This window comes from Chelonia mydas, chromosome 14 (assembly GCF_015237465.2).
Source record: "Chelonia mydas isolate rCheMyd1 chromosome 14, rCheMyd1.pri.v2, whole genome shotgun sequence".
Classification (NCBI taxonomy): domain Eukaryota; kingdom Metazoa; phylum Chordata; order Testudines; family Cheloniidae; genus Chelonia; species Chelonia mydas.
This window is the reverse complement of record NC_051254.2, coordinates 31,519,749-31,527,944: the sequence shown is the minus strand read 5'-3', so window position 1 is coordinate 31,527,944 and position 8,196 is coordinate 31,519,749. Positions and strand designations below refer to the sequence as shown.

Genomic DNA, 8,196 nt, shown 5'->3' with positions numbered 1-8,196 from the left:
AATATCCAACCTAAACCTCCCCCACTGCAACTTGAGACCATTACTCCTTGTCCTGTCCTCTTCTACCACTGAGAATAGTCTAGAACCATCCTCTCTGGAACCACCTCTCAGGTAGTTGAAAGCAGCTATCAAATCCCCCCTCATTCTTCTCTTCCGCAGACTAAACAATCCCAGTTCCCTCAGCCTCTCCTCATAAGTCATGTGTTCCAGACCCCTAATCATTTTTGTTGCCCTTCGCTGGACTCTCTCCAATTTATCCACGTCCTTCTTGTAGTGTGGGGCCCAAAACTGGACACAGTACTCCAGATGAGGCCTCACCAATGTCGAATAGAGGGGAACGATCACGTCCCTCGATCTGCTGGCTATGCCCCTACTTATACAGCCCAAAATGCCATTGGCCTTCTTGGCAACAAGGGCACACTGCTGACTCATATCCAGCTTCTCGTCCACTGTCACCCCTAGGTCCTTTTCCGCAGAACTGCTGCCTAGCCATTCGGTCCCTAGTCTGTAGCTGTGCATTGGGTTCTTCCGTCCTAAGTGCAGGACCCTGCACTTATCCTTATTGAACCGCATCAGGTTTCTTTTGGCCCAATCCTCCAATTTGTCTAGGTCCCTCTGTATCCTATCCCTGCCCTCCAGCGTATCTACCACTCCTCCCAGTGAACTAGGGGTCACCAAATGAAATTAATAGGCAGCAGGTTTAAAACAAACAAAAGGAAGTATTTCTTCACACAAGGCACAGTCAACCTGTGGAACTCCTTGCCAGAAGATGTTGTGAAGGCCAAGACTATAACAGGGTTAAAAAGAGAACTAGATAAGTTCATGGAGGATGGCTATTAGCCAAGATGAGCAGGGATGATGTCCCTAGCCTCTGTTTGCCAGAAGCTGGGAATGAGCGACAGGGGATGGGTCACTTGATTACCTGTTCTGTTCATTCCTTCTGGGGCACCTGGCATTGGCCACTGTTGGAAGACAGGACACTGGGCTAGATGGGCCTTTGATCTGACCCAGTCTAGCTGTTCTTATGTTCTCTCTTCACTGCTGGTCCTCCCAGCTCTACAGAATGATCCTCTCCCACCAATTCAGGTTGGTTTCCAGGGTCCAGAAATGGTGCTGAATACTGCATAGGTGATCCAGGATCCAGTCCTTTTTTTCCAACAACTTGGCGACATCTTCCTGTTCTTCCTCCTGGACCTGCTGCCATCGCTTCAGAGCATCCTCCTGCTGCCAGAGGAGCTGCTGCTGCTGTAGAATAGTTTCCTGCTCCCATGTCATCTGCACGGTAGTGCAACACACAAAGTGCAATGCTGAATTCATCTGGCTTTGAGTGCAGTAAAGCAGCCCAAGCCGCCTGTGCGCGTTTGTGCTCGTCACTGCAGCGGTGTGGAGCATTGTTGAGTCTGGCTGACTGCAATTCAAAAATGGCACCCGCCAGTCCAGAAAAGAAGCAGCGGATGGAGACAGCGGAATCATGGGACTTTTCTTTTTCATTTAAGCCCAGCTGGCACCCCACAATTCAGAGGGAAAACAACCCCAGGATACATGCTGCTCAGAGAGCCAACCAAAGGACCATTGGATACCCCCAGAGAACGATATGCCCTCAGCTCATGGCAAACTCCCACCAGGGGATCACACGATGCAAAGTGAAAACAGAACAGGGGTTCTGTGTGCATGTTATTGGACTGCAAATTACATGGAGTAGAACAGAAGGCTTTGGATTAAACCTCCCATGTAGACCCACCCTAAATCTAATACCCTCTTTGCTAAGGTAAAGCTCAGTCTTAGGTTATGTGTAGCAAGCAGGAGCTACCTACACTAGGCTTACCCTCTGTTGCTCCTTTTGACCTGAGCAGTCAGCCAAAGTTGGGGGTTGTTTCTGTGGGTTGTTTCTGTTAGGAGGAGGAAATGATGGAACCAGGTGTCTTTGATGCAATCCTGATTATTTATGGAGAATGTACAAAAGGCTGTTTCCTTGGACACAGGAAGAATCAAACAAGAGGGGATGGTTTATTTGTTCATAATGCCAACAACAAGCGCCAACTTCCTACTTTCCAGGTGGGTGCTCCACCCCAGCTCCGCCCCAAGGCCCTGCCCCCACTCCGCCCCTTTCCCCAAGACCCCACCCTCGCTCTGCCCCTTGCCACCCCCGCTCTGCCCCCTCCCCTCAGCGCCTCCCACCCACTGCTGAGCAGCTGATCGGCAGGTGGCTGGTGGGTGCTGAACACCCACTAGTTTTTTTCCATGGGTGCTCCAGGCTCGGAGCACCCACAGAGTCAGCGCCTATGCTACCAACTGTTTATGAGACAGCAGTTCTCCCTCTCTCTCTCTCACAGGCACACATACACACATTGGCCCCTACTCTGTGGGTGCTCCGGGGCTGGAGCACCCACGGGAAAAAACACCAGCCACAGCTATGTGACAGGGCCCCTGATCAGTTGTTGGCTGGGGGAGGACCTTGGGGATGGGCAGAGAGCAGCAAGTGGCCGGTGGGCAGGGGCCTTGGGGAGGGGACAGAGTTCGGTCGGGAAGAGGTGGAGCAAGGATGGGGCCTCAGGGGAAGAGGCAGAGTGGGGGCAGGGCCTCAGGGCAGAGCAGGTTGGAGCATCCCCAGGAAACAATAAAAGTCAGTTCCTATGCACAGACACACACACATGTCAAAACAATCCCCGGTCAATACCCTTTCTCATATCATTTGAATTCCTTAGCTACCCCTTTCTTTTGGGCAGTGACACATGCCTGTCGGTGGGGTGAAGGCTGCTGCTGTATCATAAATTCGTTCAATTGTTTCTTAAAAGAAGGGTGGTGCTTATATCCACCAGCTTCAATGACATGTCGACCAACACGCAACAAGCCACACACTGAGACCTGGTCTAAGCTCGGGAATTAGGATGGTGTAACTGTGTCGCTCAGAGGAGTGAAAACTCCACACCCTTGAGTGACATGGGTAAAGTGACCTAAGTCCCGGTGTAGACAGCGCTACGTCTCTAGCTACCGCCTCTCGGGAGGTGGATTACTTGTGCTGACAGTGCAAGGCATGTTTTCTTTCCTTAGTCTTCTCGAATATACACACACAGCTACAGGTATATTTCTATTAAAAATCAAAAAGACCCACTACCTAACAAAGACACTCTGCACGCTTCTCCCTCTGAAGAGAGGGTGCGAGAACAAACAACACCTGGCAGATGTGTACTGTAGTTGTGTGGCTTAATGCACAGCTGGAAGGCACTCACATACCATGGTGATGAGCACAGTACACAAACCTGCATAGAACAGAAAGAAAAGCAACAGCAGAATCTCTTAGAGCTTGGCTACACTTGCAAGTTACAGCACAATAAAGGAGCCCCGAGAGCACTAGCTCACTCCCCATCCACACTGGCAAGGCACGTAGAGCGCTCTGACACTGCGGCTACAGCGCTGCTGGTATTCCTCCTCGGCAAAAGGAATAACATTTGCTGCGCCCCCGCTGGAGCGCCATGGCACCAGTGTGGACGAGGTGTTGCATTACTGCACTCTGATCAGCCTCTGGAAACATCCCATAATCCCCTTAAGTCAAGTGGCCACTCTTGTCATTGTTTTTGAATCACTGTAGGAATGTGGATATGCCCTTTGAACGCTCCGTTTCTGACAGCCGGCTGCTTATCTGCTCTGAGACAAAGCAAGCCATTAGTGTGGAATGCTGTGTGTGAGAGAGAGAGGTGGGGGGGGAGAAAGGGGGTCTGCTGCTGTCTGAACTTACAAGACAGCATGCTGACATGCTCTCAGCCCCCAAAAACCCACTCTCTCTCCCCCCACATACACACAACACATTCCCTGTCACACTCCCCCCTTCCACCCCCCATTTGAAAAACACGTTACAGTCACTTGCATGCTGGGATAGCTGCCCATAATGCACCATGCCCAATGGCACTGCAAGTGCCACAAATGTGGCCTCGCCAGTGTGCTTGAAGCTGTCGGTATGAACAGACTGCAATGCTTTCTCTACTGCACTCTCCGAAGCCTGGTTTAACTCAAAGTGCTCTACATCTGCAAGTGTAGCCATGCCCTTAGTTCCACCTCATATCTGCTTATTATGGTACTGCCAATAATGAACCAATCCCAGTGGCTAATGTTAGCTCCAGGGGGCAGAGTTAAGTCCAATTTAACTCAAAACTGATATCAGAAGGACTTGGGGCTGGGGAAAGGAGACTCCTCTCTGGCAGATTTTCTACCCCTATGCTTGCAAAGCAGGGGATGCCTTTTTGAAAGGCAAGCAAACCTAAATACACCGTCCGTGTCAGGTTTCTTGTGGTAGCAAATTCTGATGCTTTTGACACTGCATCTGGTCTGTGCCGTATTAAAGAGACGAAGGCTATTTCCAGAAAAGTCTCTCCCTTTGTATTAAGAAGGGGTAAGAGGTCCCCTTAGAGACAAGGTTGATGTGACCCTGAGATAAATGTAGCTGGATAAAAATCAGTCTGGTGAAAACAGAAGTGGTAGCTTTGGCCCCTAATTTCAGCTCCTATTATTTTTTATTTCTGCCATGCTCCCTTTCCAAGGACTCTCTGTTTCCCAGCACAAGGAATGATTCGGGTCTCAGTTTTCCCTCTTTATTCCAGTAGATGATGGGATGGTGAATAAAAAGGAAAAGAACTCTCAGCAGAAAGCAGAGCCACATGGATGGTTATTGGGAAGGTTTCTCAGAGTCTGAGCAGGTGGTGGCCTGGGAGTCTTGATGCAGACCAGACAGTCAGGAAAAAATCCCTGGAGAGGCACCACAGGGTAAAGTCACTTCCACTGGCAGAGCTCTGAGAAAAACGAAAAATATCCAAGCCCAACAGAATCAGCCCTGGAAAGAAACCCTATAGCTTCCCTGAGTGTGGGAAAAGCTTCAGTTTGAGCTCATCCCTTATTGATCATCCGAGGCTGCACACAGATGAGAGACCCTTTAATGCAGTGAGTGCAGGAAAAGGTTCAATCAGAGATCAACCCTTATTACCCACCAGAGAACTCACATTGGCGAGAAGCCCTATAAATGCCCTGACTGCAGGAAACACTTCAGTGACAGCTCAACCCTTATTAAATATCAGAGAACCCACACAGGAGAGAAGTCCTATAACTATCCTGAGTGTGGGAAAAGCTTTAGTGTGAGGTCGACCCTTGTGAAACATAGAATCATAGAATATCAGGGTTGGAAGGGACCTCAGGAGGTCATCTAGTCCAACCCCCTACTCAAAGCACGACCGATCCCCAACTAAATCATCCCAGCCAGGGCTTTGTCAAGCCTGACCTTAAAAACTTCTAAGGAAGGAGATTCTACCGCCTCCCTAGGTAACCCATTCCAGTGTTTCACCGCCCTCCTAGTGAAAAAGTTTTTCCTAATATCCAACCTAAACCTCCCCCACTGCAACTTGAGACCATTGCTCCTTCTTCTGTCATCTGGTACCACTGAGAACAGTCTAGATCCATCCTCTTTGGAACCCCCTTTCAGGGAGTTGAAAGCAGCTATCAAATCCCCCCTCATTCTTCTCTTCCGCAGACTAAACAATCCCAGTTCCCTCAGCCTCTCCTCATAAGTCATGTGTTCCAGTCCCCTAATCATTTTTGTTGCCCTCCGCTGGACGTTTTCCAATTTTTCCACATCCTTCTTGTAGTGTGGGGCCCAAAACTGGACACAGTACTCCAGATGAGGCCTCACCAATGTCGAATAGAGGGGAACAATCACGTCCCTCAATAAGAAAATACACATGGCAGAGAAACCCTATAGCTGCCCTGAGTCTAGACAAAGCTTCGCTGTGAATTCAGCACTTATTGTACATCAGATAATCCACACTGGAGAGAAGCCCTATAAATGCCCTGACTGTGGGAAAAGCTTCCATTTGAGCTCAACTCTTCGTACCCACTGGAAAATCCATACAGCTGGGAAACCCTATGAATGCCTCAATTGTGGGAAAACATTCCGAGTGAGCTCCTACCTTCTTACGCATGAGAGAACACACACGGTCAATAAACCTTATAAATGCCCCGACCTTGGGAAAAGCTTCCGTCTGAGCTCTGCCCTCATGGAACATCAGACAAGCCACACAGCAGAGAGACCCTTTAAATCCCTTGAGTGTGGAAACGGCTTAAATCGGAAATCAATCCTTATTACCCAGCAGAGAACCCACACTGGAGAGAGACCCTATAACTGCCCTGAGTGTGGGAAAAGTGTTAGTCACAGCTCAGCCCTTATGAAACACCAAAGAATCCATACAGAAGAGGGACCATTTAAGTGCCCTGAATGTGGCAAAAGGTACAATGATTGCTCAGCCCTTATTAAATCGGAGAATCCACTCAGAAGACAGACCCTATAAGTGCCCCGACTGTGGGGAATGATTCATTGTGACCGCAGGCCCCATTAGACACCTGAGAATCCACACTGTGGTGAGACCATTTAAGTGTACTGAGTGTGAGAAAAACTTCCAGTCGAACTTACTCCTTAAAGCACACCAGAGGATCCACACGGCGGAGAAACTCTATAAGTGCCTGGAGTGTGGGAAAAGCTTCAGTGTGCGCTCACACCTTGTTAGGCATCAAAGAACACACACAGGATAGACCAACACGATATTTTGTTTTGTTTTTTCTTGTGGTTCTGTTCCATTCATCCCACTCATCTGGGGATTGTGGAATCTATGGGTTGCTGAGGATGGGCGCTGGGTCATTGAGAGATTGGTGATCCATGAGGCATGATGGTGGGTGCTGGGGAGGGGTAGGGAATATTTGGAAGTTGGGTTCTTGCTCGGATGGGCCCAGCCAATGGGAGAGGGACCTGTGCTGCTGGTGAGCGGGTTACTTGCAGACTGGGATAGGAGTTGGGGGTTAACTATACTGGAGTCTAGAAGTTTTCCTTCGCCATCAGAGACTGAAAAGCAACATGCCCCCACAGTGCCGTCCAACTCACGCTCTGACACAAAATCTCATCAATGACCTTGGCACTGTTAAAGGAGATTAACTTCCTGAATGCATGGGCTGTGCTGAACCCTTGATACTGCAGCCTACGGGATCACCGCTCAGGTTGTGCATTAGAGTGGGAGTGGGATGAAGTTGGCTGCGTATCGCTTTTTTTGTGTCTGTTAGGAACTAAAAGCCTTATGGTGCATTGGAGCATGTTATCCAGGGTGTTGTAGTTGATGTGAAGGTGGCAAGGAATACAGGAGACTTTTCTCCTAACTTCTGATTCCCACGTTTGAAGTTTCCAGGTGACTGGGGTGTTTCTTGCAGCCACTCTATATAGGTTCTTGTTTGGGTAATTTTATGCAGTGACTTTCATACAAACGTTTTTCCCAATATTCTGAGCTCACACATTTTCTGCCTCTGGACCCAAACCCTTGTATTTTGGGTAAAGGCAGCTTGTGGTGGGGGAAGCTAAACTGGAGCATTAAAAAAAAAAACAGTTTGCAAACAGCAAACAGCTCTCCCGCATCTTCTGTCTGTTTCCTGTTTGTTGGGTCTGTCCATCATTTACGTTGCAACCAGAGTCTAACATTCAGAGCCTCCCCCTTCTGTCTTCAGAAATAAAAACGCTCCTGTTCTACAAATGTTCACATTAACTCTCTGTGGGCTGGAGGGTGTTTCCAGAATACTTCAAAGAAATTGGACATGTGGCTGTTGAGAGGAAGACTCTTCCAAGGCCCAGGAGAGAAGGAAGGGTGGGATGCTAGGAGGGGAAACATGAGGATGGAGGTCTCCCCTCCTGTGTGTGTGCCTGTATCTGATGACATCTTAACCTCTCTCTCAGTCCCACCCACATGTGGAAGCCAGAATTTGAGGGGCCCTCATGGGTCCTGGACCCCCCTCTGACACCATCAAGGGAACTGGCATATGGGGAAGCTCAGTGGCAGGGGAGCTGAGAACAGATATGCTCAGAGCTTCATAGCTAAATACAAGGTGGAACAGATTGTTTAGCATAACTAGTTAACACATATTTCAAGGGATCATTCCTGAAATATGTGCTAACTTCTTATGCTAAACAATCCATTCCATCTTGTATTTAGCAGTGAGGTTCTCCATGTGTTTCCCAGACCTGGAGAAGAGCTCTGTGTAGCTCCAAAGCTTGTCTCTCTCCCCAGCTGAAGTTGGTCCAATAAAAGATATCAACTCACCCACCTGTTCTCATTGATATCAGTGGGAATATTCGACCGCATAAAGTAAAGCATTTCTTTAATTTTTTTTTCTGGATAG

General features: G+C 48.7%; 4 protein-coding genes and 1 pseudogene across 5 annotated transcripts in view; 2 read left to right on the top strand and 3 right to left on the bottom strand.

Moving 5' to 3' along the window:
* Positions 1-8,196, bottom strand: part of LOC102947012 (E3 ubiquitin-protein ligase TRIM58) — a 188,699-nt gene that overhangs the window by 98,056 nt on the left and 82,447 nt on the right. The gene's annotated exons all lie outside the window — the stretch shown is intronic.
* LOC114020077 (zinc finger protein 239) overlaps positions 1-8,196 on the bottom strand; it is a 479,276-nt gene that overhangs the window by 388,637 nt on the left and 82,443 nt on the right. The gene's annotated exons all lie outside the window — the stretch shown is intronic.
* The window catches only part of LOC122462963 (zinc finger protein 501-like), a 293,402-nt gene that overhangs the window by 202,772 nt on the left and 82,434 nt on the right, over positions 1-8,196 (bottom strand). The gene's annotated exons all lie outside the window — the stretch shown is intronic.
* LOC114018211 (zinc finger protein 501) overlaps positions 1-8,196 on the top strand; it is a 225,968-nt gene that overhangs the window by 170,225 nt on the left and 47,547 nt on the right. The gene's annotated exons all lie outside the window — the stretch shown is intronic.
* Positions 5,650-7,999, top strand: LOC119567501 (annotated as a pseudogene).